Raw genomic sequence first — 27,606 nt, 5'->3', positions numbered from 1 at the left:
ATTGGGATGGTTCAATGCTGTATCTGTAGTGCCTAGAACAGTGCTGGGCACATATTAAGTCCCTTATAAATAACTGTTGAATGAATAAATGGAAGGAAGGGAGAAAGAAAAAAAGAAAGGAAGTAAAAAAGGAAGAAGAAAGAGACAAAGGAAGAAAGAAAAAGAGAAAGAAAGAAGGAAAGACAGAAAGGTATTCATACTTGAACACTGCAGATTAGTTGAAGAAAGATTCAAGTTTCTCTAAAGGTGAGGAAATGTGCGTTCTGGGAGATGACTAAAGACATAAAGAAATTTAGGATAAAGTGAAAGCTCCAAAGGCAACAGTGGAAGAGAGGGTAAGGGAGAGGAATTAGCAGAAGGATATTTTTGAGGTAGTTAATGAGCTAAAGGGGAGTTATTGTGGAGATGCGGTAGCATAACCTGGATCATCTTCTCTGTGAGCCTCCTGAGTGCAGGGAGCTTTTTTCATTCATTAATTGGCCCCTGGCCAAGAGTGGGAATGCAGCAGGTAAGTGGCTGGTTCAAGGTTAAGAACATCAATAATTGTCTAATTCCAGAACTGGACTCCCCTTCCTCGATTGCTTCAGGCAAGAGCACCTTTCCGAGATGTCTTATGGCTGAAACATTGGCTGAAACCAATGTTAGATGACATATTGGGTCCCATTTAATTCCCAAGTCATCAAATGGCCAAAGGGACAATCATCACTCCTCCTTCCAATTTACATTCCAGCTGTTCCATTCAGGTTAATGATGGGAGAGCAGAATGACCTTTTACAAATACCATAGCTTAGAACTTGATGGACAAACAGTGGGATCACAGCTCTTTCTTGACCCAGGTTGTAAGCATGCCATAGTGTGATAGCATGCCAGAACCACTAAGGGAAAAGGAATAGCTCTGCGGATTTAATTTCCCATTACTAAGGCAACCTTGAGACTTTTTGTTGCAGCAAAAGGTTAAATGCAACCAAGTGTTCATTAGGATGTTCCACTAACGAATCAGGCCAAATCCTTACTTGTGTGTAAATCTTTGTCTGTGTGAGTGTAGGGCTGTAGAACAAAGGGAGAGTGCACAAGCTGCGAAGAGCTACCTGTCTAATCAACCTTGCGATTAAAATTGGTCTCTGACTGATACAATGGCTTCATTTGTAATGTGTGTGAAATAACTACAATTGAGAGAGAAAAGAACCAGACATTATACAATAATGTTCCAAGAGCATTTGTCTAGGACTAAAGATTATTTTTTCATTCTTGCAAAACCATTTATGAAAATGTGTAATTTCTTCCTTTTTATTTTTGAGGGGCTTTAGTGACCCTTCCAAAATTAATAGTCCAATATTATTTATGTTAGTTTGCCTCAGTCTAACTAATATTCCATCCAGAATTACCTCTTACCACAGCAGCTTAAAAAAATAAGCAAGAGAGGCTTCAAAAGTGGGGGATGAAGGGCATGGCAGGGCCTTCATAAATCCATCTAGTTTGAACAACTGAAATTAACTAAAGCTCCAAGGCTGCTTGTGGGATTAAACTCTAGGCTACTGCAGATATGCAACCAATGCTAACTATGTGACTACGATGTAGGCTGGTGCACAGCAGTCCACGTTGGATTTCCCTCTTCTAGAATGTTCAGTCCACGTTGGATTTCCCTCTTCTAGACTGTTCAGTACATGTTGGATTTCCCTCTTCTAGACTGTTCAGTACACGTTGGATTTCCCTCTTCTAGACTGTTCAGTCCACGCTGGATTTCCCTCTTCTAGACTGTTCAGTACATGTTGGATTTCCCTCTTCTAGACTGTTCAGTACATGTTGGATTTCCCTCTTCTAGACTGTTCAGTCCACGTTGGATTTCCCTCTTCTAGACTGTTCAGTCCACGTTGGATTTCCCTCTTCTAGACTGTTCAGTACATGTTGGATTTCCCTCTTCTAGACTGTTCAGTACATGTTGGATTTCCCTCTTCTAGACTGTTCAGTCCACGCTGGATTTCCCTCTTCTAGACTGTTCAGTACATGTTGGATTTCCCTCTTCTAGACTGTTCAGTACATGTTGGATTTCCCTCTTCTAGACTGTTCAGTACATGTTGGATTTCCCTCTTCTAGACTGTTCAGTCCACGTTGGATTTCCCTCTTCTAGACTGTTCAGTACATGTTGGATTTCCCTCTTCTAGAATGTTCAGTCCACGTTGGATTTCCCTCTTCTAGACTGTTCAGTCCATGTTGGATTTCCCTCTTCCAGACTGTTCAGTACATGTTGGATTTCCCTCTTCTAGAATGTTCAGTCCATGTTGGATTTTCCCCTCTAGACTGTTCAGTACATGTTGGATTTCCCTCTTCTAGACTGTTCAGTACATGTTGGATTTCCCTCTTCTAGACTGTTCAGTACATGTTGGATTTCCCTCTTCTAGACTGTTCAGTACATGTTGGATTTCCCTCTTCTAGACTGTTCAGTCCACGTTGGATTTCCCTCTTCTAGACTGTTCAGTACATGTTGGATTTCCGTCTTCTAGACTGTTCAGTACATGTTGGATTTCCCTCTTCTAGAATGTTCAGTCCATGTTGGATTTTCCCCTCTAGATTGTTCAGTACATGTTGGATTTCCCTCTTCTAGACTGTTCAGTCCATGTTGGATTTCCCTCTTCTAGACTGTTCAGTCCATGTTGGATTTCCCTCTTCTAGACTGTTTTCCCGGGTGAAGTTCTCGTTCACGTTTCTTACTTGTAGATGCCTTAAAGTTTAGTTATAGTGTACAGCCACATCCCAGACTGCCATAGGATGGAGGGAAATGGGGGTAGGCAGTAAAAATTATCTTTCCCCACAATTCTGGCATTCTCTGAAGTTCCAAAGATTGGCAGGAATGCTCAAGGGCCACCAGAACAGGGACAAAGGGACTTGCACATCTTGCAGTCCCCACAACCAGAAACACGTTTTGATCCTACATATTTATTAGGGTTTCATATACAATAATTTATACTAAAGAATTCCACTGCAACAGACATATGATCATGATTGCTGTAGATGCCTCTGGGAGTATTTACAACCCCATTCTTCAAGTATTCATTTAGGTGTGCCTAGGTAATAAAAGGAAACCTGAAAATCAGTTTTAAACTTTTATTTCAGACTTTTAGAAAAATTCTACCCCTTTGAGGTTTTTCTTGTTTGCTTTTTTTTTTTTTTTAAATGCTGTCAGGGATACCCTCTGTGAAATCAGTTTAAAAGATGAGAGATCAAGGATTCCTGGAATTTCCTTCTAGCAGCAGAATATAGATCACACAATGGTGGTGCCATTGAAAGAGCAAGGAGTGAGTGGCTTTAGGCTTTTTTTCCTCTTTGTATTTTCTGAAGAAGTGAACAAAATGAGAACTTTCAATAATGACTCAGTTAAAAGATGGTCTCTTGGGTGAGTGTTGACATGTCATGTTGAAAATGCCTGAAATACTTTAGAGGCTACTGATGACTTACACAGTTCTTAAACTGTACTCATCAATAAAGAAAACAAAACAGATTTTTGTGGGACCCTGGTTATTTCTAGATACAGGGTCAATATAGCAGAAAATGGAGGGAAACACATTTCCGGTGAGTTTGCTGTTACATGTAAATCTACATTATAAATGGAAGAAAGACATGTACTGAATTAGAGAACATAAAAATGAAGCTTTCTGGAATGTAAATCTTGCATGTCTAATTTATCTTTGTATTCCTAGTATTTGGCATAGTGTTTTACATATAGTGGGCACTCAGGAAATAATTGCCAAATTCTCCTCCTCCTCCTCCTTTATCATGATCATCATAGCCATTGTCCCTACCCAACATTTCTGAGTGTTCATTGTGTCTGAGGCACTTTTCTAAGCATCTTATGTAAATATCAAAACAGGCTCATGAGGAAAGTACTGTTATTATCTTCCTTTTAAAGATGGGGCAACTTTGGGTAATCTCAATGAGAGGTCATGCAAGCAAATGGCCACATGAGCTTAGAGGTCAGAGGAGAAGTCAAACATCCTCTAATTCACAGATCACTTTAGCAGCGGTGGCTCAACCTTGACCAGCTTTTCCATTTTAGGAGGAATTAATAGACCTGAAGAACTGCAATTTTTGAACCAGACACCAGAAAGAGCTTTAAAGACATTTATCATAAGTATTAATTAATTCATGCAAGAAATTAAAGTCTTTTCTGTCTCTAATTATAAGCATTAATACTATAAGAAACCAGATGATTCATCATCTCAAAGACCTTTGCAGCCATCATTCTTTCTGAGACCACTGTCCAACTTAGAATTGGATGTTCTAGTTCATCATGATCAAAACTCACTGAATGTCCCCTAAACATCATAGGAAACAGTTCTGGTTCTTCAGTTCCCCTGTTAAAGAGAATGACTGTGTAATTCCTTGGATGAGCATTAATACGATTTTTAGTTCAATGATACAACATCTTCAAAACAAATTATTTTTATGCAGTACAACTTATGAAAAATAGTATTATGGAAAAATCCAGAGGTTCTAGAATATCTAATTAAAGGGGAACATGGCCTTTAAATGATAAACAAATTTTTAGCTAAGTAGTTCTACTATAAATCCACAAAATCTACCAACTTTTCTGTATGATTGACTCTTAAAAACTGAGACCAACATGAATAAGTCAAAACTTAACTTTTATATGAGAAAAAGATGAACTAAACACTGTTCATATGATAGTTTTTTAAAAAGTAAGAAATGTCATCAATTTTAACAACCAAAATATCACGGTTGGGGATTGCCAAAACTTTGTTTCCTGCTTTCATGAGAAGGTGCTTTGGGTAATCTTGACTATTTTATTAGCTTATTCAAAAGAACTAATTATGGAAAAAGCATTTCAATGCCTGAAAGAACACTGATGTTATTAATTCCACTGTGGCATATCTTGTTGGCTGTTCACCACAAAGTCCATTTCCAATTGCATGCTTACTGGACACTAATAACAAAGCCTGGAAAAGCCAAATACTTCACTAGTCTCCTCCACAGAAAGGGTGGCCATATAATCTGGTCCTGAATAATTAAAAATCATAAGAAGTCTATAGGAACTTCTGGAAAGGATTTTCTTTCCTGATAGAAGAAAAGATCATGAATCTTCTCTCCATTGCCCATTCTCATCTCATTTCATTTCAACATGATCTTGATGTGTCTAGAGTTGCATCAGCCGTCTTACAACCATCAGGCAATAAACGCAGGGACAAAAAGTCAACGTGCAGAGGATAATTAAGTGGAAGGATGTAGAGAGCTTAGATTCATAATATTATGATGAGCTGCTGAAACACTCTTAACTGCCTACCTGCAATCACTTTACATGAATTAATTACATTTATTTATTGTTTAATCTAACACTGGAATTCATTTATTCGCAGCTTAATATAGCTTAAACAATTAACCCTCTTCTTGATATTTATTCTTCCCTTCACCTCACTAATCCTATATTTTCCTGAGAGTTTTCTTCTTCTCTGGAAGGGTTCTAGACTTATGCCACTTTCTCCTCCAGTACCGGAATATGAGTGTTCTCCGAGGTTCTAGATGCAGCCCTTGTTCTCATCTCTCTTCACATTATCCCTTATTAATCTTATCCACTTACACAGCTTTTACTGTGGACAGGGAGAGAAAGACCAACCCTCAATGTGGGTGGACACCATCCAACTGGCTGTCAGCATGGCTAGAACAAAGCAGGCAGAAGAAGGTGTGATAACCTTGCTTGCTGGGTCTTCCGTCTTACTTCTTTTTCCCATACTAGATGCTTCCTCCTGTTCCTCTTGCCCTTGGACATCAGACTTCACATTCTTCAGCCTTTGGGCTCTGGGACTTTCACCAGTGACTTGCCAGGAGCTCTCGGGCCTTTGGCCACAGACTGAAGGTTGCATTGTTGGTTTCCCTGGTTTTGAGGCTCTCGGATTCGGACTGAGCCACCATGGGCTTCTCTGTTCCCCAGCTTGCAGATGGCCTATAGTGGGACTTTGCCTTGTAATCACTTGAGTCAATTCTCTCTGATAAATGTCCTTTTATATATACACATATCCTATTAGCTCTGTCCCTCTGGAGAACCCTAATACAATGATAATGGTAGCACTGGTAATTTAATTGGTATGTAAAAGATGCTGTCATGTGCACACATTATCACATGAGAATGCTTGTACAATGAACTATTATGAGAGAGAGCACAGCTACCGAAATACTCCTGTGGTCTCTGTCCAGAGATCTCCGGGAACAGAAGCTTTCTAGGGAGCTGTCCTTGGTACTGAACAATTTTTCCTTTGACCAGCATTAATCTCTGTGTCTGAAGGCTACTTGAGAATTCAACTGCTTCGAATCTCCCAAATTTGTGTCTAGCCAGACCTCCTGCTCCAATTTTCACTGACGTTAGTTGATGCTCTCAATTGTGACTACCTCAGTGATATTTTTAATTACCTCTACAATTACTTCATAGAGATTGTGACAGCTCGATTTAGTTCCTTGAGAGGAGGATCAAGCTTCATTTCAATTTGTAGCATCTATGGAACCTAGCTCTATGTCCTGATCTTGAGAATTTCTCTTTTATATTTTTTATTCTGCTCATCTTTTCTGGGAAATTCTTTGCCCTCTATTTAAATCTAATTCTTTAAAATTGATGTCTAGTGAATCTGCCTCCCAAGATGCAGTGTGAGTTAATCAATTCTCTCAAGCTGAAATCTATGTATATAGTATTCAGAACACACACACATACAAAACTTTTTTTTTTAAAAAAAAGATTGGACGATTCAGAGAAAAGAAATTCCTGTTATTATGTAGAGCTGAATGTGTAATACAGCTTATTTTGTTTGGAAGCAAGATGTTCAATAATTTTAGGTGACTCCTAAACCTGCTGGAAAACATAACCAGAGAAAAATCCATTTTATAATATATATTTCATAGTATATAACCACAATACCAGTATGTTTATGTGAATTCCTTGGGGCAACTTGTCAGTGAACTCACTTTATATAATACTGTGGGGTTTGGGCAGCTGATCAAGAATGGTGTTGAGTAAATTTCCCTCTATGTAGGAAACATGCTACAGCCATGGTCTAGATATTATTGGCTCAATAAATGTCAGGTATTACTACTGGTAGAGCATGGCAATTGTTCTGTAATGTCTTGGTTGGGTATCATTATAGGACTTGGAATCTTACTCCTGATCTAAGGATGTAAAAGTGGAAGGTAACTTATTGGTGGCTGAGTGGTTTAAAAAAGATAATTCCCACAAGACTGACATTTCTCTCACTGTGTATATTCATGGTCAATCTTTGGGTCCCCCATAAAGTAGTTCTGATGTCTTGTATGCGTGGCTAATTACACTTCTGAGTACCAATTATTCAGCATACCTTGTATGGGTGGAAGAGGCATCTTCCAAAGATAGAATCAATGAAAAAGTAAATGTCATCTCAGTAAACCTATACGTAGACTCAAAAGTCTGGTTACAGAGGTAGGGGGCAGGATAGGGATGGAGCTGGTCACAGATTTCATGAAAAGCAAGTAGCAGCATCACAAAACTACAGCTGTCAGGGAGGACAACAGTTAGGTCTTCACGCTGCCCTTTTGGCCCCTATTCCCCCTTACTTCACTAAGGGCACAGAGTGCTGCTTAGCTGTTTGAGAAAACAGATGAAGTGTCATGAAGGCAGTGCAAAGTTGGCTGGCACCTGCATATGTTTCATGAATTTAGGGGGCTTTGCCATTCCCTATCAGAAGAGAAGCATCTGCCGAAAATTCTCCACATGACACCTCATTTACCAAATGGGCCTGCAACTCCCCAAAGAAGGAAAACAACCTTCACAGAGAGAAAAGAAGGAAAGGGAAGGCTTTCAGTACTCCAAGTTGAACTCTAGGTCTTCTCCTGTCTTTTCTGCTGTCACCTGGTGGTCATACTTAAAAGAGCCTTGACAATGTCCTAGCACTCTTCACCATGATCTTCTCTGTCTCTCTCTCTCTCTCTTTGCTAAAACTAATTCCCAGCAGGCAGAGCTCATAGGCCAAGTTCTAACATCACTTCCTCTTCAAAGGAGTTCTTGGACAGAATCTTGGTTTGTACAGATCCAACCAAAGGTCCAAGACAATGGATCAAATCCTAAGTTGTAACTTGAAGTCTGCCTCATACCCTCACTATATTGCCCCCATAGCTATAGGAACAACCTACTGACCTATGAGAATGTAAGAAAGTCTGACATTTCATTTTTCCTTTAAGAGGAATAGAAACTACTCCAAGACTAGTATATCTTTTTTCTTAATTTGGAAAAAAAATCTCATGCTTACTATGGGTATTATAATTTTCTAGGATGCTTGTATTTATTTTATGGCTATAAAATTCAGCTGGTAACAGTTACTGGGTACTGACAAGTGCCACCTGCTGAGCTAAATGCTTTCCATAATTTTTCCCTTTTAATCCTCCAAATAATCACATATAAAAAAAGAGGTGAGACCACCCTCCATTTTTCAAATGAGGAAAGTGTAGCACGGTAAGACGAGGCAACTTGCTGACAGCCATGTAGCTAATGAATAGCAAAAACACCATTTGAACACTGAATATTTTCCAAAGAGCCCATTTTCCTAACTGCCATGTTCTACTGCATGATTAAAAAGGAGAAAGCGTCTGGAAGAGTTGACAAAGGGCTTCAACAGAAAAGGCACATTTTCCCCAGGCTTTAAAGGATGTATAGGAGTTTTCCATATTAAGGGGGTGGGGAGGATGCTAGGCTGGGGAAGGGAAAACAGTTATGATTTCTCTTTCTCTCTCTCTCCGGTTGACTGGAACCATTTTGCTGTGAAATAGAATTTTCATTTCAGCGACAGTGACATCCTGGTTTCCCCATGAAAGCAGAGACGGATTTGTTCAATTGGAAAAGAGAATTCTGATTGCTTATATACCAGGAGATATATGTCTGCTGAGCCTTGAATTCTATCTCTACAGCCTGTCTGCTTCGTAAGGGAAGCCTCTGTTCTAAATCTCTGGCTGTTGCTTTGGAGTTTCTCTAGCTGCTAAAAAATATCTGAAACATATTTGTCTTGCCTGCTGAAGTGTTTGTTTGCTGCAACATCTCTGCCTTAATGTTATCAAGCTGAAGATTCTATTTTTGTTTCCAAATGGCAACTGTGGTGTCAGTGAGCAGGATAAATTGGAAAGGCAAGAAGGCAAGAGCACGGTGACCAGGGAGGTGGTGTCACGACAGGTTAAGATAAAGAGGATAGTTGAACTAGTCAGGGCAGCAAGAAGAGAATGGGGTAGAGGGCGAGGAAAGATTCTGGGTGCAGCATTTGCTAATTCACAGGTGAAAAAGAAAGGGGCTGTAATCTTGGGGAAAGGGGAGAAAACAGGAAAGGGAGGCAGTTCTGGGGAGAAGATAAGGAGTCAATTTGATATTTGTAATTGAGCAGGGAAGCGCAGGTCAAAAGTGTGTATCTGAAGTCAGACTGCCTTGGTTTAAATTATGGTCCCACCACTGACTCTGTGGCCTTGGGGAAACTGTGTGTCCTTGGGCTAATTAACCTTTCTTTTCCTCATCTGTAAAGTAAGAATAATAACAGTGGCTATCTCATAGGATCATTCCCATGATAAGTGAAATAATCCATGTAAAGCACTTGGACAATATTCAGAAAAGGTTATCAATAATATTACTGATTTTAAAAATACTATTTTAAAAATTATGGCTGATAGCTAAACAGTACTTAACGTGTGCCGGGCACTGTTCTAAAGACTTTGCATATTTTTTTAGCATAACCATTTCAATAATTTCATAAGGCAAGTATTTTTATCCCCATCTTACTGATCAGAATCCTTAGGCACAGAGAGGTTAATCAGGTGGCTTAAAGACATATAGCTAGTTAGTGGCAGAGCCAGGATTTGAACCTAAGAGATTTGACCCCAGCATTTGTGCTTTTATTCATCTTTCTGCTCTGCACTCTTTTCAACCTATGAATAGTGCCTTAAGGACATCTACTTGGAGATGCTCACAGAAAGATGGAAATTCAAATCTGGATGCTCAGGAGGGAGGTCAGAGATTGAAGTGGTACTTCTGGGAGGCATCAGTATGCATGTCATAGCTCGACCTGTGGGCATGGCAATTTCCACCTACATTAAAAAGAAAGTGTTATTAACTGAATATTGGGGGATACTTAAACATGAGAGGCACAAGAAGAGATAAGACCCAGAAAGAGAAACAGATATAGTCACAGGTGAATCTGGTGAGGACAGGGTCACGAGAGTCAAAAATAAGGAAGAAGCTCCACTGTGTTTCCTATTTCTGTAAAAAATGCCACTGAAATTCTGATTGCATTAAATCTGTAGATAATTTTGGGTAATGTGGATGTTTTAACAATACTAAGTCTTCCAATCCATCTACACAAGATCTCCGTTTGTGTCTTTTTAAATTTCCTTTGTCAATGTTTTGTAGTTTTCAGAATACATGTCTTTCACTGTCTTGGTTAAGTTTATGACTGTGTATTTTATTCTTTTTGGTACTACTGCAAAGGGATTGTTTTCTTGATTTCCTTTTTAGATCAGTTAGTGTTAGTGTATAGAAACGTAACTAATTTTTGTTTGTTGATTTTGTATCCCACAAATTTACTAAATTCATCTATTAATTCCAATAGTTTTTAATGGATTCTTTGGTTATTTTCTATACGTGAGATCCTTTTGTCTACAAACAGGGACATTTTACTTCTTCCTGTTTTGGATGGCTTTCATTTCTCTTTCTTGCCTAATTGCTCCTGTGAGGACTTCCAGGACTATGTTGAATAGAATTGGTGACAGTGAGTATCCCTGTCTTGTTTCTGATCTTAGAAGTTAAGCTTTTAGTTTTGTCACTGTTGAGTATGACGTTAGCTATGGACTTTTCATATGTGGCCTTTATTATGTTGAGGTACTTTCCTTCTATTCCTAGTTTTTGAGAGTTTTTATCACGAAAGGGCACTGAATTTTGGCAAGTACTTTTTCTGCATCTGAGACAATCATGTGTTCTTTATTTTCTAGTCTGCTAATGTGGTGTATCACATTGATTGATTTCTGTGTGTTGAACAATTCCTGACTCCCACGCACACTTGATCATGACCTATGATCCTCTTAATGTGCTGCTGGATTCAGTTTGCTAGTATTTTGTTAAAGAATTTTGCTTCTATATTTATCAGGGATATTGGTCTTTTGTTTTCTTTTCTTGTGGTGTTTGTCTGGCTTTGGTGTCAGGGTAATACTAGCTTTGTAAAATGAGTTTGGAAGTGTTACTCCCTCTCCAGCTGTTCGGAAGAGTTTGAGAAGGATTTTCATCAATTCTTTAAATGTTTGGTGGGCCAAACATCTGATCTTAAGCTTTACTTTGTTGAGAATTTGTGGTTACCGATTCAATCTCCCTATGAGTTATGGGTCCGTTCAGACTTTCTATTTCTTCATGATTTAATCTTAGTAGGTCGTATGTTTTTAGGAATTTACTCATTTTTCTCTATGTTACCTAGGTTTTTTTTTTTCATTTTTTTTTGGCAGGGAACTGTTCATAGTGGTCTCTTATGAACCTTTTTATTTCTGTGGTATAAGTGGTAATGTTCTCTCTTTCATTTCTAATTTTATTTATTTGAATCTTCTCTCTCTTTTTCCCTTAGTCTAGCTAAGGGTTTGTCAATTTTGCTTATCTTTTCAAAAAACCAACTCTTCTACCATATGATCCAGCAACCCACTTCTGGGTATTTGTCCAAAAATATTGAAATCAGGATCTTCAAGAGATAGTTTGAAGATATTACTGGAGAGCTACCACGTTCACTGCAGCACTATTCACAATATACAAGAGGTACAAACGACCTAAATGTTCAGTGATGGATGAATGGATAAATATGACACATACCTAGAATAAAATATGATTCAACTTCGAAAATGAAGGATATTCTGCAATATGCAACAACATGGATGAATCTTGAAGACATTATGTGACGAGAAATAAACTAGTCTCAGAAAGACTAATACTGCATGGTTCCACTTATATGAAGTACTCAAAATAGCCATATAACCCAAATCAAAGACTGAATTGGTGTCTGTCAGGATCTAAGGGGAGGGAAAACTTGAGAGATACTAATCAACAGGCATAAAGTTTCAATTAAACAAGATGAAGGAGTTCTAGCGATCTGCCATACAACGCTGTACCTAGAGTCAATACTACTGTACACTTAAAATCTATTAAGGGGGTACATCTCAGGTAAGTGTTCTTACCACAATAAAATAAAATTTAAATATAAACATATATATTTGTTTCCTCTAAAAATATAAAATTAGACTGTGGTGATGGTTGCATCACCCTGTGAATAGACTTTAAAAAATCAAATTGTACATTTTAAATGGGTGAATTATACAGTATATGAATTATGTATTAATAAAGCTGTTTTTTAAACAACAACTGCTACAACAAAAAGATCCTCAAGAAAATGGTTGAGCATGTTGATTCACATGGAAAATTCCAAACAAATAAGAAAAACAGCTATTGGATGTAGGAATTAGAATATTTTTGGTACTTTTTCAGAGAGTACTTCTATAAAACTATAGCAGGTTGGTAAGTGGGTACTTGTTAGGGAAGTAAGAGCATGAAGTATTGTCTACTTTTCAGAAGTTTTCAATGGACAAAAAGAGAGAACAGTATTTTTGTTTTTTTTTTGAGATGGAGTCTCGCTCTATTGCCCAGGCTGGAGTACAGTGGTGAGTGATCTCAACTTACTGCAACCTCCACCTCCCAGGTTCAAGCAATTTTTCTGCCTTGGCCTCCCTAGTAGCTGAGATTACAGGTGTGTGCCCACCACACCTAGCACATTTTTTTGTAGTTTTAGTAGAGATGGGGTTTTACCATGTTGGCCAGGCTGGTCTCAAACTCCCAACCTCTGGTGATCCTCCCGCCTCAGCCTCCCAAAGTGCTGAGATTACAGGAGTGAGCCACCGTGCCCTGCAGACAGTAGCATTTAGATGAGGCCAACAAGGTAAGGGAGGGCTGTTTTGAGGATAAGGGGGGTTGGCACAGCCTATTATGGGCTGCATGATGAGGACACTATTTCTCTTTAAGTTTCATATATTTTAATAATCTTGCCTGTAACTTTCCCCAAGATCGCTACACCTTGATTTCTAGTTGGGGAACATTACCGCATTGCATAATGAAATTTATTCCATTCCATTTATGAAGAATGCTCAGCAAAGGGATGATTAGTTGCCTGGTGAGGAATGAAAGTCGCTCGGTCTTATCATGATGGAGTGTGGAGGAGGAGTGACTGATAATAATTGGAGAAAAATTCTGTTTTTATTACAGCCTGAGGCAATGATCACATTAAAGCTAAATACTCTTATGTGCTGCTTTAAAATATCATTGATTGTGAGATTTGAAGCTATTTTATGGGAGACCTGTAGATGGAAGAGAATGTGCATTACAAAATTTAATGGGTTCTAAAATAATTTTAGACAAAACAGAGACCAATCTTCACTGCATCACCGTGCCTCTGCATTTGAGTATTACAATAACATTATACTAAAACACTTCCAATTAAATACAAATTGTGAAATGGCATTACCACTGTTTGATGCTATGATGTATTAAGTAAAAAGAGCCAAATGCAGAACTCTATGTGCACAGTGGAATAAAACGTCAATATATTGGACAAAGAAAACAATAGCTATGTTATGATGACAGGTTTATAAGTAATTTCTCACCCAATTACGTCTAATGGTAATATAACACAGTTACATTTCTTTAAAAAAGGAAGTAACATGAAATAAAGCTGCCTTTGAGAATTTACACTGTTTACAGTTCTGGGAATTTCCCAAAGCTGCAGTTCTTGCCCTGGGTTCAAGGATGTCCTGAAATCGTAAATGCATGGCTTATGTGCACATGGAATTGTTCCGCTTTCATTGGGTCTTAAGGGGGCTCTTGACTTCACAGTATTAGGAACCATGGGTAAGAAACATTTTGAGTAGTGCATACATTCTTGTCAGAGTGTCTACCTGCAAGGAGTTGATGTGCCCCCCGCCACCACCTTCTCCCTGCTGAGATCTTCTTTTTTGGGGGGAACACAAATACAGATGGGTGACCCACCTCTCATTTCGAGGTGACTGCATCAGTATCTCTAAGGTGGGGCCTTATGCCTGACTCTCAAAAACCTTTGTTTGTAGACACATTTATTTATTTATTCATTTTTATTTTTATTTTTTGAGACAGAGTCTCGCTCTGTCACCCAGGCTGGAGTGCATTGCTGTGAACTTGGCTCATTGCAACCTCTGCCTCCTAAGTTCAAGCGATTCTCCTGCCTCAGCCTCCCAAGTAGCTGGGCCTATAGATGCATGCCACCATGCCTGACTAATTTTTGTATTTTTAGTAGAGAAGGGGTTTCACCATGATGGCCAAGCTGGTCTCGAACTCCTGACCTCAAGTAATCCACCAGCCTTGGCCTCCCAAATTGCTGGGATTACAGGAGTGAGCTACCATGCCTGGCCTTTGTAGACACATTTACAATGTGAAAAGGAAGTACATGATTCCACATGCATAGGTGCATTCAGCACGTTCTTAAGTGGTCATTACTGGTATGAAGTTCCAGCCATAGAGTCATGAGCTTGTGGCTCTCCTTGCCTCCCTGTGCCTCCTTCACAAACATCCACAGAGAACCTAAACTTAGCACACTGTGAGCAGCACAATGGCGCCCTGCAGAGAACACAGGTTTGGATTCCAGATTTGCTCCTTATGCGCTTATCATGCAATTACAAGCTCGTGTTTTTCCTCTGCAATATGGGATGTCACTATCTACTTCATAAACTTGTTATGGGGACTAAATGAGAAGGCAGATGCCAGTACACATATGAGATGCTCCATACTTGTTAGTTTCCTACCCTTGTATATTATTTCCTGGCATCATCACACTATCCACTAGCTGGCACATTTAAGTGCCTACTCTGTGTGAAACACTGTACTGTGTACTAGGGACATATCAGAGAATAAAAGGTACTACATGAGCTATAAGGGCATAAAAATGGTCTTTGCAGTATCATAGGTTATTTGAGCCATCACAATTAAAAGTAGCATGTGCTGTGTGCCAAATGAATTGTAGTGTGTCTCAATATTTATTTTTTAACTATTTAATTTAAATATTTAAATGAGTGAATTTGAATATTCATTGACTATGTGATAACCCCCATATTGAGCACAAATGATTTCACTGAGAACAAGAGAGACAAGGCCCATGCTTTCATGGAGCTCTTGGTCTAGCAATGAGGAAGCCAACAATAAACCACACAATGGTCATACACATTGGATGCTTGTGGATGATGGTAAATGCTTCAAAAGAAAGAAAAGTGGGAGGTTTAATGGAACACAGTAAAGGCAGATGCTAATTTCAGTGGGGTAACCAGACAAGACCTCTCTGAGGAAGCTACATTACAGGTAAGACCTGAATAACAAGGTGGTCTCAGCTATGCAGAGATTAGTGGGTGATTGTTTCAGGCTAAAGGAGCAATTGTGTGAGGCCCCTGAGACAGGAATGAGGTTGGCACCTTTAAGCCATAGAAAGAACCCTATCTGTCTGGAGGATGTAGAGGAGGACTGGAGTGTGGACCACGACCACTATGGATGGATCAGCATGAACCAAGTGACCAACTGGATATGGGAGAGAAAAAGGACGCATGGACATGGGTTGGCTTATGAATTTTAATGCTGTGTATTTGGGCAAACACTGGAAGCACTGACAGATAAAAAGGTTGATTGGATCATAAGTGGTGGCTTCAATCTTGATGTTTCAATACCTGGAGCTTATTGGCATGGTGATTTGGATGACTAAATTTGGCAGTTGTTAGTGGGCACTCAATACTAGCACTGAATCCCACAAGAAAACAATCAAAATGTTGGCAGCTAATTGCCAATGACTCTGTTACTTGAACATGATTAAATTGAACCTTCTTTATAATACTTTTCAAAAAAGTTCAATGGAGAATAAAGAACTAATTTCTATTAGTAGTATACATAAATGGGGTATATTTAAAATGACCCAAAACGAGATAAAAGAAGAAAGGAAAAATATCCTATGATTGCATTGCATGACCAGAGCTTACAAAAGATTGTAATACAAAATATAGGGGGTGGGCATTGCCGTCAATATACTATTTTTTCTCTTTTCCCAAATGCTATTTGCCAATAACCTTGCTAAACACCGAAATTAGAGTCTGGCATTATCTTGATCTATAGATTGTGGTCAGATGCTTAGAAATGCAACATGCATTTTCATATTTGCTTTATTTTCTAACATTTTTAGAAGATGGAAGGAAATTGCTGTATAAGAGATAAAAAGGTTATAAAGTAAAAAAGCCTTTTTTCCCAGAGTAAAAGCAATAAATAAATACCCATTCCAAAGTTGGACGTGGTTTTGATTCTGCAGGTAATTTGGGTAGCATTGAACCTTGTCTATTTAGAGACCCATGAAAGACACAGATGCTGAATTCCATTAACAACTTGGCATCTTGGTGCTTCACTTCAGCTGATAAAACCATGTGCTCTACATGGGCTATGCTCATAATCTTATTGTCTGTTAACAGGATTTGTGCTTGGAACGCTCAAGGACCCTTTCACCAGTTCACCCACACGCCCAGTGTCAAATACATTTTGGTAACAGTTGGTTCACACAGAAAATAAGGCCCACTAGCCTTCTTAAGGAGGCTTTAAAATATCTTCTGGAAACATTTCTCAGCTTGTAATTCAGAAATTCCATGTAAACATGGCTTCTTCCAAATCTGGTTAAGCAACTGAACACAAGTCAGGATTTAGAAAAAAAGCCAGTTAAATAACCTAGACTTACTGATATCCCAAGAATCAAATATCGTCTGCCTTGTTGAGAAACGGCACATCATGGATTGTACCACTCAAGATCCCACTTCTGGGGAAAAGCTGAATGTTTCATTGGTCCTGTTTGATATAATCAAGGAGGAAGTTTCATGTGTGGGAGATGCCATTTTGAAGAGGGAAATAGGCTAGGGAGATGCATGTTGGTAATTCAGTCATTAAAAAGTACATACAATAGGTAGATTGCTCAACAGATCAATATTGATGGTGAAACTCAAGCCAGTATTGACAGAGGTCTGAGTCACATCACCTAGGTGCCTCCCAGGTTGCTTGAACTCTACATGTCCCAAACCAAACACTTAACCATTCTTGGAGCAGGCTCTATTGATACCCTAGTCATAGCCCCAGGTCTTACTCCTTCACAGGGCAGACAACTACTATGGCCTCATGTCCCTGCATGAGGGCTTTCCCCAAAGGCATAGGAGGCAGCTCTGCTTGGCATATGGTAGCCCAGGAGTGCTGGGAGATTAATGTCCCTAGCAGCAGCCCTCAATCAGTCAAGAATGGGATTGGCATATCCACTCCCCAGCTCCCATATCTTTCTCTGAAGCCTTATGCATTTTTACGCTATTTTTTTATTGTTTCCCGGTGGGACGATGCTCCAGTCTCTCATGAAAGCAGCTGGCTGGTGAAGTTATTGGCTGCCTTCCCTCCTCTGTCTTATTTCCTCACTTTTCTACTGGTGTTTCCTGTACCTCCCAAAATAAACCAATTTTGACTTGATTTCTTGCCTCAGCATCAGCATCTGTGGAAACCAACAATAAACCACCCACTCACTCACTCTGATTCAGCCACGTCACTGAAAAGCAGACACCAATCTTCTGTTCCCATTCAGAAACACCTGGACCTAGGAAGGAAGCCTTGTGCTCCCAGCCTTGGGCTTAGTCTCTGCATTCCTCTATCTCCTTAGCAAGTCTCCTGCATGCTTCCTGGTGCGTGACATCTTTTTACACTCAGTGAGGATATATAGGTTTATATCCACATAAGACAACATGAGCAGCCACCATCCTCCACTAGGCTGACTTGCTTTAACTAAAAGTTATATTTAGCAAGGCCCTTTTCAAATGACAACTGCTATATTCTTCATGCTTCTATTAAAGTTACTTAAGTACAGTCATTGCTGGATAACAATGTATCAGTCAGTGATGGGCCACATATAGGAAAGTTGTCTCATTAGATTATAATCGAGCTGTCCTATACAGGGATACCATTTTAAATATTTTATACTGTATTTTTATGGTATCTTTTCTATGTTTAGATACACACATATTTACTGTTGTGTTATAATTGCTTACAGTATTCAATAGAGTAACAGCCGTACAGGTTTGTAGCCTAGGCACAAGAGGCAATGTCATACAGGACAGGCATGTAGTAGAATATACCATCTAGATTTGTGTAAGTGCACTGTATGATGTTTGCACAATGACAAAATCATCTAATGATGCATTTCTCAGAAGGTATCCCCATTGCTGAGTGACACATGACTGTATATGGTTTGTGTGAATATGTGTATGTGTGTTCAGTGTTCCCAGTTTTGTCAATGGAACATGCAGAATTTCTTATTATTTAGATTACTTATTATTCTAGTGATGATCAGAGTGATACAGTCATAGTCACATGGGTCACAAGATAATCATCCATGTGTCAGGAGAATGAGACCGGGTACATATTTAGCAGCAAATGAGGACTCTGAACATTGTCCTCCACAAAGCTAAATCTTCTGGTGTCACTGCTGCTGGGAGGAGACACAGCCACTCCATTAAGATGCTAGCAGGATGGTGACACCTGAGAGATGACCCAAGGAATGACTGGGAATGTTGTGGGAAGAGGGCTTAGGAAAATGAAAACCCCCCAAGAAATCAAGAAGCAAATGGAAACTCTACCCTTTTAAAATGCCATGCATACTCAATTATACATTTGTGAGTCAATTATGCATTTGTAAGTCAATTACAAAAAAGAAAACAGATGAATTTTAAGACTTCTAATGTGCAATGCTGGAAAGGGCTTCAAATTAGGAGAACAATAATTTTAAAAAATGGTTTTGGGTCAAATGAGGAGGGAAGGCTTCCAAAATGCCTCCTGGGAATTAAATTAAAAATGAGTAAACTAATTCTATTTGCAGCTTAAATAAAACTCCTCTGAAATATTTAATGGCCACCTACCTTCTTTAGGTATATTTGAAAGAAAACTCAATTTGCAATTATAGGCTAAGGAGATTAATGAATCACTACATTTTATTTGTATTAGAACTAGTGATTAGAAATAATTTTTTTTCTGAGCTAGAGTCACAGTAGTCTAGCTGAAAAAAAGCAGGCTGAGCTTTTTCACAGATCTGCTTTAGTAGCCTGGACATTTCCTTAAGTTCAGGGGCTAAGGTGATAACATTTATATAAGCATGGTGCTAAGCACAGGACTTGGTATATAGCAGGAGCCTAATAAACATATAGAAAATAGATAAACCTACAACAATATTTCAACTGTGTGTATTTCAAATAAACGGGCAGGAGGTAAGATTATGCTTCTGGAGGCAAAAACTATGTTTTCTTTGCCTTGATACCTCCAGGATGCAAATAGCATGTGCTGAATGAGTCCACTTGCATCTGACATAGGAAAATGGGAGTTTTTGTTTGCTTTGCTCACTGCAGTCTTCCTGCTCCTAGAGGGCTGCCTGGCACATAGTAGGCACTCAAAATTATCTGTTGAATATACATGGTAGAAGGAATGAGAAATCTTTTGAAGGCCAAGACCAATTTTAGAAAATTCAGCTTTCATCAGGCATTTGATGTATGTGTTTCATTAAGCTACTTTTTATAAAGCAATTACTGTGACGTAATAGTCATAAACTAATTTTAACAATAGTAGCTATGGACAATGTATAAGACACTTTGTATACATTATCTCTTTTCAACTGTACAATACTCTATTGAGGTAGATTCTGCTATCTTCATTGATAGATAAAAAAAAAATCAGTTTTAGAAGACTGGCTTGTTACAGAATCCTCAGCTAGAAAGAGGCAGAGCTGGCTGGGTGTGGTGGCTCACACCTGTAATCTCAGCACTTTGGAAGGCTGAGGCAGGTGGATCACCTGAGGTCAGGAGTTCAAGACCAGCTTGACCAATATGGTGAAACCCTATCTCTACTAAAAATACAAAAATTAGCTGGCCATGGTGGCATGTGTGCCTGTAGTCCCAGCTACTTGGGAGGGTAAGGCAGGAGAATTGCTGGAACCCAGGAGGCAGAGGTTGCAGTGAGACAAGATTGTGTCATTGCATTCCAGCCTGGGCGATGAAGCAAGACTCCATTGAAAGAAAGAAAGAGACAGAGAGAGAAAGAGAGAAAGAGGAGAGAGACAGAGAGAGAGAGAGGGGAAAGAAAGAGAGCTGGGGTTCCATTCTAACTTGGGCTCCTCCAGGACTAAGCCTGAGACAAAGACTTGAGTGTAGGCGGGTTTTTGAGGATGGTGGGAGATTCAGGAAGCAGGTATGAGAAGGCAGAAGAGGGAGATAAGGAAGGAGAAAACTATTTCTTACAGTTGTGTGGCTAAGCTGGTTACCACCGGGGGCTACCACAGCTCAGTCCTACTGGGGACCTGCAGAGAGCACATCTCAGAATTGCCCTTTCATAGACAGGGGCCTGGGCATTGATCCACTGACCCCTGTCCCCACTGGCTGGAGGTCACATCTGGGGACATTAGCTTCCTTGATTTGGGGCTACTATGTGCTGGCAAAGAACTTTCTCGGTCCTGGAAAAGCGGGGAGAAGCTGCTGGAAGAAGGTGGGAGTGCCCAATGCAGCTGTAGCCAAGATCCAGGTGGGCTGAGGGCATGTGGATCAAGGGCATCAAAAGTATTGGCTGCCTGTTCTAACTTTGAACTGTGTGCCTTCAGAATCCTTTTTTATTTTTAACTAAGCAGCTATATTTCCTCCTGCTGAGAGAAGAGCCGGGAGGAAGGCAACGTGATACCAACCACAGCCTCTGCCTCCAAGGTGCTTGTAAACCTAATTTGGGAGAAAGGAATATGCCTGTGAAAAATTAGATAACATGGCACTATTAGTAAAGAACAACTCAGTGCACATACAGAGTGTGGTACTTACGCAAATAAAAATATTCGCTAAGATATTACCTTCCTATGGCTGCTGTAACAGATTATCACAGACTCGGCAGCTTAAAACAACACAAATGTATTCTCTGACAGTTGTGGAGGTCGGAAGTCTAAAATGAATCCAAAGGGCTACATTCCTTCTAGTGACATGAGGTTCCCTTGCCTTTTCCTGCTTCTAGGTGCTGCTGGCATCTCTTGGCACATGGCTCCTTCCTCCAACTTCAAAGCCAGCAGGACAATATCACCTTTCCTCTCTGCCCACTGGTGAGCCTCTTATAAGGACCCTTGTGGTTACGTTGGGCCTATCAGACTAACTTCTTTAAATCAAGATCCTTAACTTAATCACATCTCCAGAGTCCCTTTTGCAATCTAAGCTAACATTCACTGGCCCCAGGAATTAGTACTTGCACATCTTCCAGGGGGATGGGGGATAAGCTTTTTCCAGCCTACACAGCTACTTACACAGCTAGTATATCCATATTCTATCTTTCTTTTTTTCTGAAAGAATGCACGTAGAATTGTTAAGATTTTTTTTTTTTGAGAGAGATAGAGGGATTGGGACTTCAGAAAAAGACAGGAGATTTCTACTTTTCATATTGTGCTGTTACTGACCTGCTTTTACTTTTATCATCTGCATCTTCTACTTTTATTTTGCTAAAAAACATGTTAACTTGGTTATCTGGGTCCTGAGATAATGGGCTACTTTGTTTACTGCTTTAGACATTTCTATGTTATCAACACAACCTAACAAATGTTTTTGAGAATTATGGTTCATCCATAAAATGAACCATCACACAGCCATTCAAGAGAATGAGGAAGAACTATATACACGGCGTCCAAGAGATCCTATTGGTGAGGAACACAATGCAAAACTGGCTGCACAGAAAGATTCCACTTCTACAAAACACAGTACAAAAGGATATACATGTTTGTTTCTTAACACAGTTTCTGGGAAGACACAGTGGCTGTCCTGGGGAAGGATACCGAGGAAGATTTAGGCACATAGGAGGAATTTTCACTATATATTCCTTTGAAATATTTGGTGTGTGTGTTTGTGTGTGAGGGGGTGTGCGCACACATGTCTATGCCATATGGTACTATACAAAAAGAAAGTACTAAATGATACATTCAATACAGCAATAATAAGAACAACATTAATCAAGTTCTTCTTGTGGGCTGTAAGCATTTTACATGGATCACTTAATCCTTCCTAAAATTCTGCGAAGCTGTTTATCTTCACTGATGAGAAAACTGAGACAAGGATATAATGACAATGTTATAAGCATAACCAGTGAATGAATCAACAAACGGATAGATGTGTTGGGAGAAGAAACAAGGTCAGGCAGAAAGGACAGACCAGTATTGAAGGCTGTACTGAGAAGTGGGGAAATTTGTTTTTTGGTTGTTAAAATTAGTGAAGGATTTTGTTGGCTCTCTGCAGGTGGAGCAAGGGATGCCAAAAGTTCTGAAATGTGAACAGTTCCCTCAACAAAGGATTCTCTCATTTTGTGTTTGACTCTTAAGCACTCATGTAGGTGAGAAACTTCTTTAGAGTTTTCTGAGCCAAGAGCCTAACTCCATGTATGAACATTTTTTGTGGGATTTTAATCTGCAATGATTATGATTCAGAAAACATTCTGTAGAAGAGACACTGGAAAAAAAGAAATGCATTTCTGAATCATCTTACTTCTGCTAAATTCAAGTTGATTTGTTATACATAGGTGCAAACATTTGGCTGTGTCATTATATCTTCCTGTGTAGTCATGCCTGAATATTTCAAGTGTGCATTCTTTTATTGTAAATCACCTTCCTTTTATTTTTCCCTTATATTAAAGTCATGATAGAATACTAAGCTTTTTGTATCTAGGTAAGAATATTATCTATGGATTCCATGTTGGTGGAGGGGCTTTATCATGTTCTCCATCACAATGGGATGCCTTGGGGCCAGGCAGGCTTGTGTGAGATAGCCCGGAAATTATACTTCCAGTGGGGACTGTTCACTCCCCCAAAGGTTTCTAAATTTACGTTATTATTATTATTATTATTATTATTTTTGAGACGGAGTCTCGCTCTGTCGCCCAGGCTGGACTGCAATGGCACCATCTCGGGTCACTGCAAGCTCCGCCTCCCAGGTTCATGCTATTCTCCTGTCTCAGCCTCCTGAGTGGCTGGGACTACAGGCGCGCGCAACCACACCTGGCTACTTTTTTGTATTTTTAGTAGAGACGGGGTTTCACCGTGTTAGCCAGGACGGCATCGATCTCCTGACCTCGTGATCCACCCGCCTCGGCCTCCCAAAGTGCTAAATTTACATTATTTTTAAAGACAGTTCAGTAAATCAAACATATCCTCTATTTCCTCCAAGTCTCAGGATTTCAAGGTCGTGACTTCCATTCTAGGAAATGGTGAGTCATTGTGAAGCAGGGGGTGACCCACACAACTCCTGCTTTGCTAATCTGTCCTAAAGAGTCCATTTTTCTCCAAAACACTAACCTCATATAGTGTACCTTAGCTTTTCATTCTCACAAGACGTATTATTTCATTATAACAAAATGGGGCTAACCTGCCCCATGAGCTGGTGCCTGTATGTGGTTGCTAGGTAACCAATTTGCCCCTTGGGCTTCAGAAGCAGCTGAGGGTGTTAAATATCACATTATAAATCAGGGTGGCTAGGGGAGCTCAGACATGCTTTAAGAAGCAGCGTCCTCCTGAAGGGCAGATTGTAGCTGGTTATTGATGGGATTAGAAAATAGAACCCAAATCAAATTAATTTAAAAATTTGATTCCATAAGCAAGGAGAAGGGGACATATCTAAGTTTAATAGAAATGGGACAGAAAAGAAAATATAGTCTCATTACATAAATTAGGTAATACAATTAAATCCAAAGAAGACTAAGAATGAAATTGCATATTAATAATGACACTGATTGGTGTAACTTTTGACTTCCTGCCAGATTCCTGAGTGTTGGGCACTATGCTAATGCTTGACTTTAGTCATGCCATCCAAACAGCACCAACTTACAAAGTATATATTATCAATGATTTATCAATGAGAACAGTGAGTTATGGTAGTCTACCTGGGTTCATCATACATAAATCATGCCAAACTGACTGTCCTTTGAGGAGAGACTTGCTGGGGCAAGTGATGAGGAGAAGGCCATAGACATAATACATGTTAATTTCCACAAAAGGAATTGGTCTGCACTATTTCTGTGGATTGGTAAATGCAGTCTGGCTGATAGAGCCTGGTGGATTTAAGTAATCCTGGATAATCACCTTCTTGTGGTATAAGAACAACACACTAGTGGGAGTTATATTGAAGGTGAATCACTCTGTGTCCTGTTCTATAATCTTGCCAATAATTGGTGAGGATGAGCTTATGTATGGCACAAAACTGAGACAGGTGGCAAACTATATGGTCAATAGGTGGTGCTCTGGGAGCCAGACAGTTTTGCTACTTTAGCAGCAGCAGCAAGAGGAGGAGTAATAGTAGGAGTAATGATAATAATAACAATAATAATAATAATACTAGGCTAGTTTACAGCATCAAAGTTCAAGGTAACCTCCTGGATACAAAATCCCTCCAGATCTGACCTCTAACACCTATGTACTCTACAAGGAAGTGTACAATGAGAAAGAAAAAAGACAGCAACATCTACATTCAGGAAACATTTTTTTTCTTTTGAAAAGTCATTGCTTTAGTGGCCACTGGAGCCCCAGGACTTCTCAAGACCTCAAGCTCTGGAGGGGTCTCCAGATGAACATGAGACTGAAATGAATATATTCAGTGCAGATTAAAATCGTACAAAAAATGTTTATACATAGAGCTAGGTTCTTGGCTCAGAGAATTCTAAAGAAGTTTTTCACCTACATGAATGCTTGAGAGTCAAGCACAAAATGAGATAATTCTTTGTTGAGGGAACTGTTTAACAGACTGGGTTCAAATTCTAGCTCTGCTACTTACCAGTCACGCATCCTTGGGTAAGATCCTCTTGGTGCCCCTGTTTTTCTTCTTCTTTTTTTTTTTTGTCCATAAAATGGGAATATTACTGGTATATACACTTCATGAGGTTGTTGTGAGGTTTAAATGATATAATTTGTATAATTCACTTCATAAAGGGCATGCTTAGGGAAAACCAGTGATTTTTTTTTTAAATTTTATTTTACTTTATTTTATTTTGAGACGGAGTCTTGCTCTGTCACCCAGGCTGGAGTGCAGTGGTACGATCTCAGCTCACTGCAACCTCTGCCTCCCAGGTTCAAACGATTCTCCCACCTCAGCTTCCCACCACGCCTACCATGCCTGGCCAATTTTTTTATTTTTTATATAATCTTTTTTCTTTTTTCTTTTTTTTTTTGAGACGGAGTCTCACTCTGTCACTCAGACTGGAGTGCAATGGCATGATCTCGGCTTACTGCAACCTCTGCCTCCTGGGTTCAAGCGATTCTCCTGCCTCAGCCCCCCAAGTAGCTGGGATTACAGGCGCACACACCACCACACCAATTTTTGTATTTTTAGTAGAGACGGGCTTTTGCCATGTTGGCCAGGCTAGTCTTGAACTCCTGACCTCAGGTGATCTGCCCACCTCGGCTTCCCAAAGTGCTGGGATTATAGGTGTGAGCCACCGCGTTTGGCCAATTTTTTGTATTTTTTAAGCACAGACAGGGTTTCACCGTGTTGGCCAGGCTGGCTCAAACTCCTGGCGTCAAGTGATCCCTTCACCTCAGTCTCCCAAAGTGCTAGGATTACTGGTGTGAGCCACCGCACCCAGCCAACACCAGCAATTTCTATCATTAGTAGGAGCAATGATACTAACAGACTGGCTTACAGGACCGAATTTTAAAGTAATCACCATAGGCTTGAGTGCATTTCAAGGGCAGGTACATGCCATTCTAAACAACAAGGGCAGCAAGTGGGCCAAATGGAAAGAGTGTGGGTTGATGGGACTCAGTTTCACACTTGATTCTATGTACCATCTTGCATTTGCCTATACTTGATCCTGTGTTTTCAGGGATCTATCACAACCCCGCTGTGGTAAAGGATGAAAGGATGGAGAACACAGGTATGGGATGGTTTGTATTAGGTTGGTGCAAAAGTAATTGCCATTACTTTCAATGGCAAAAACTGCAATTACTTTTGCTCCAACCTACTACATCTTGAAAGCAATGGAGAGAACACAGGGTTGCCAAATTGCATGAGTTCAAGAAGCTTCATTCCTTCAGGAAGTTTCCTCTAGGGGGCACCACTCACAGAGCTCCTCACTATGACCCCATCCTGGAGTTGGGCCATCTGGTAGCCCTCCCAACCCATAGGCTACTGTGCAAGATCTGAGAAGCCTGCCTGAGAAAACAAACTTCCTGCATCAGAGCACCAGAAAGCCAAACACTTGATCTCTAGCACCTGTGTTCACTGTGAGAAAATTTACAATGAGAAGAGAAAGGGCAGCCACACAGACATTTCTGGATCGATTTCTTTAAAAGTCATTCGTTTCGTGGCCATCAAGGAGTCCCAAGACTCCCTCTAAGTTTTCTCTGATATCTGTTAAATCCTTTCCAAAAAAGAAAAAAAAAAAACCATCGGAATTATCCGGGCCTCAGCATGCTCCTTCCCTTCTAATTTCTGGCAGTACTATAAGGCAGGCATGATAAGGGAACAATTGAGAAAACAGATGTAACCATTAGGCACCATACAATTCTAGAGGATTAATAATGTTAAGTTTTGCATCATATAGGTGGTTTTTTGGTGTTTGTTCTTATAATGTTGTATTTACATCACTTATTCAAACTTGAGAGCATATTAGAATGAGTTGGGTACAGCCTCCTTTTGTTTCTTCATTCTCACAGCTGTTTGAATGCCTGCTTGTGTGAGGCACTGTGCTAAATGCGGGGGGCGGTAAAACGGTGAGGACAAAGCAAAGGAGTCTGTGCTCTCCTGGAGCCCAGAGTCTAGTGTGGTTTAGTTTGGGCTTCCTCACGACATGGTGGCTTTCAAGCAGACGGACTCCAAAAGCAAGATTCCCAGCGAACAATGACAAAGCTGCATGGCCTTTTATGACCTCATCTCAGAAGTCGCACATCATTCTACTGGTAACGAGTGAATCCTCGATCCACTTAGATCCAAGCGGATGAGACAAAGTCCCCATATCTCAATGAAAGAAGTGTCAAGGTCACATTGAAGAAGACCATGTGGGATGGGAGAGAGACATAGTGGTCGCATTTGAGAAAGGCCATCTGACAGATGGGAGAAGCTGAAAGGGCTGCAGTAAGCAAATACACTTTGGACCAAAATTTTTCTTAAGACCTATCTTTAGTACACAGATTTCCATGAATTAGCTCCAGTTATATTTATTTTCAACCTTGTCATTACAGAAGTAACATATTTCAAAACACTTGACAGTTTACAAAGTACTCTTAATTGATCATCATAATAAGCCTGCTAATTATTAGGACAAAATATTATCACCCACACTGTTTAGACAAGAAAACTAAGACCCAAATTCTCATAGCCAAAAAAGGAGCACGTTCAGGATCTGAATCCAGAATTAACTGTTCTTTCTACAGAAACAAACCATCTATTGAAACATGCCATGGCAATGAAAAATCACAATTTATGGTCTGATGGTCTTTGTATCCTTTTTAGGATATAAAG

General features: G+C 39.8%; 1 protein-coding gene across 3 annotated transcripts in view; it reads right to left on the bottom strand.

Annotated features, from left to right (window-relative positions):
* The window catches only part of CDH13 (cadherin 13), a 1,176,109-nt gene that overhangs the window by 369,655 nt on the left and 778,848 nt on the right, over positions 1-27,606 (bottom strand). The gene's annotated exons all lie outside the window — the stretch shown is intronic.

Source organism: Pongo pygmaeus, chromosome 18 (assembly GCF_028885625.2).
Source record: "Pongo pygmaeus isolate AG05252 chromosome 18, NHGRI_mPonPyg2-v2.0_pri, whole genome shotgun sequence".
NCBI lineage: Eukaryota > Metazoa > Chordata > Mammalia > Primates > Hominidae > Pongo > Pongo pygmaeus.
The sequence above is the reverse complement of the archived record's forward strand: the minus strand, read 5'-3'. Positions and strand labels throughout refer to the sequence as shown.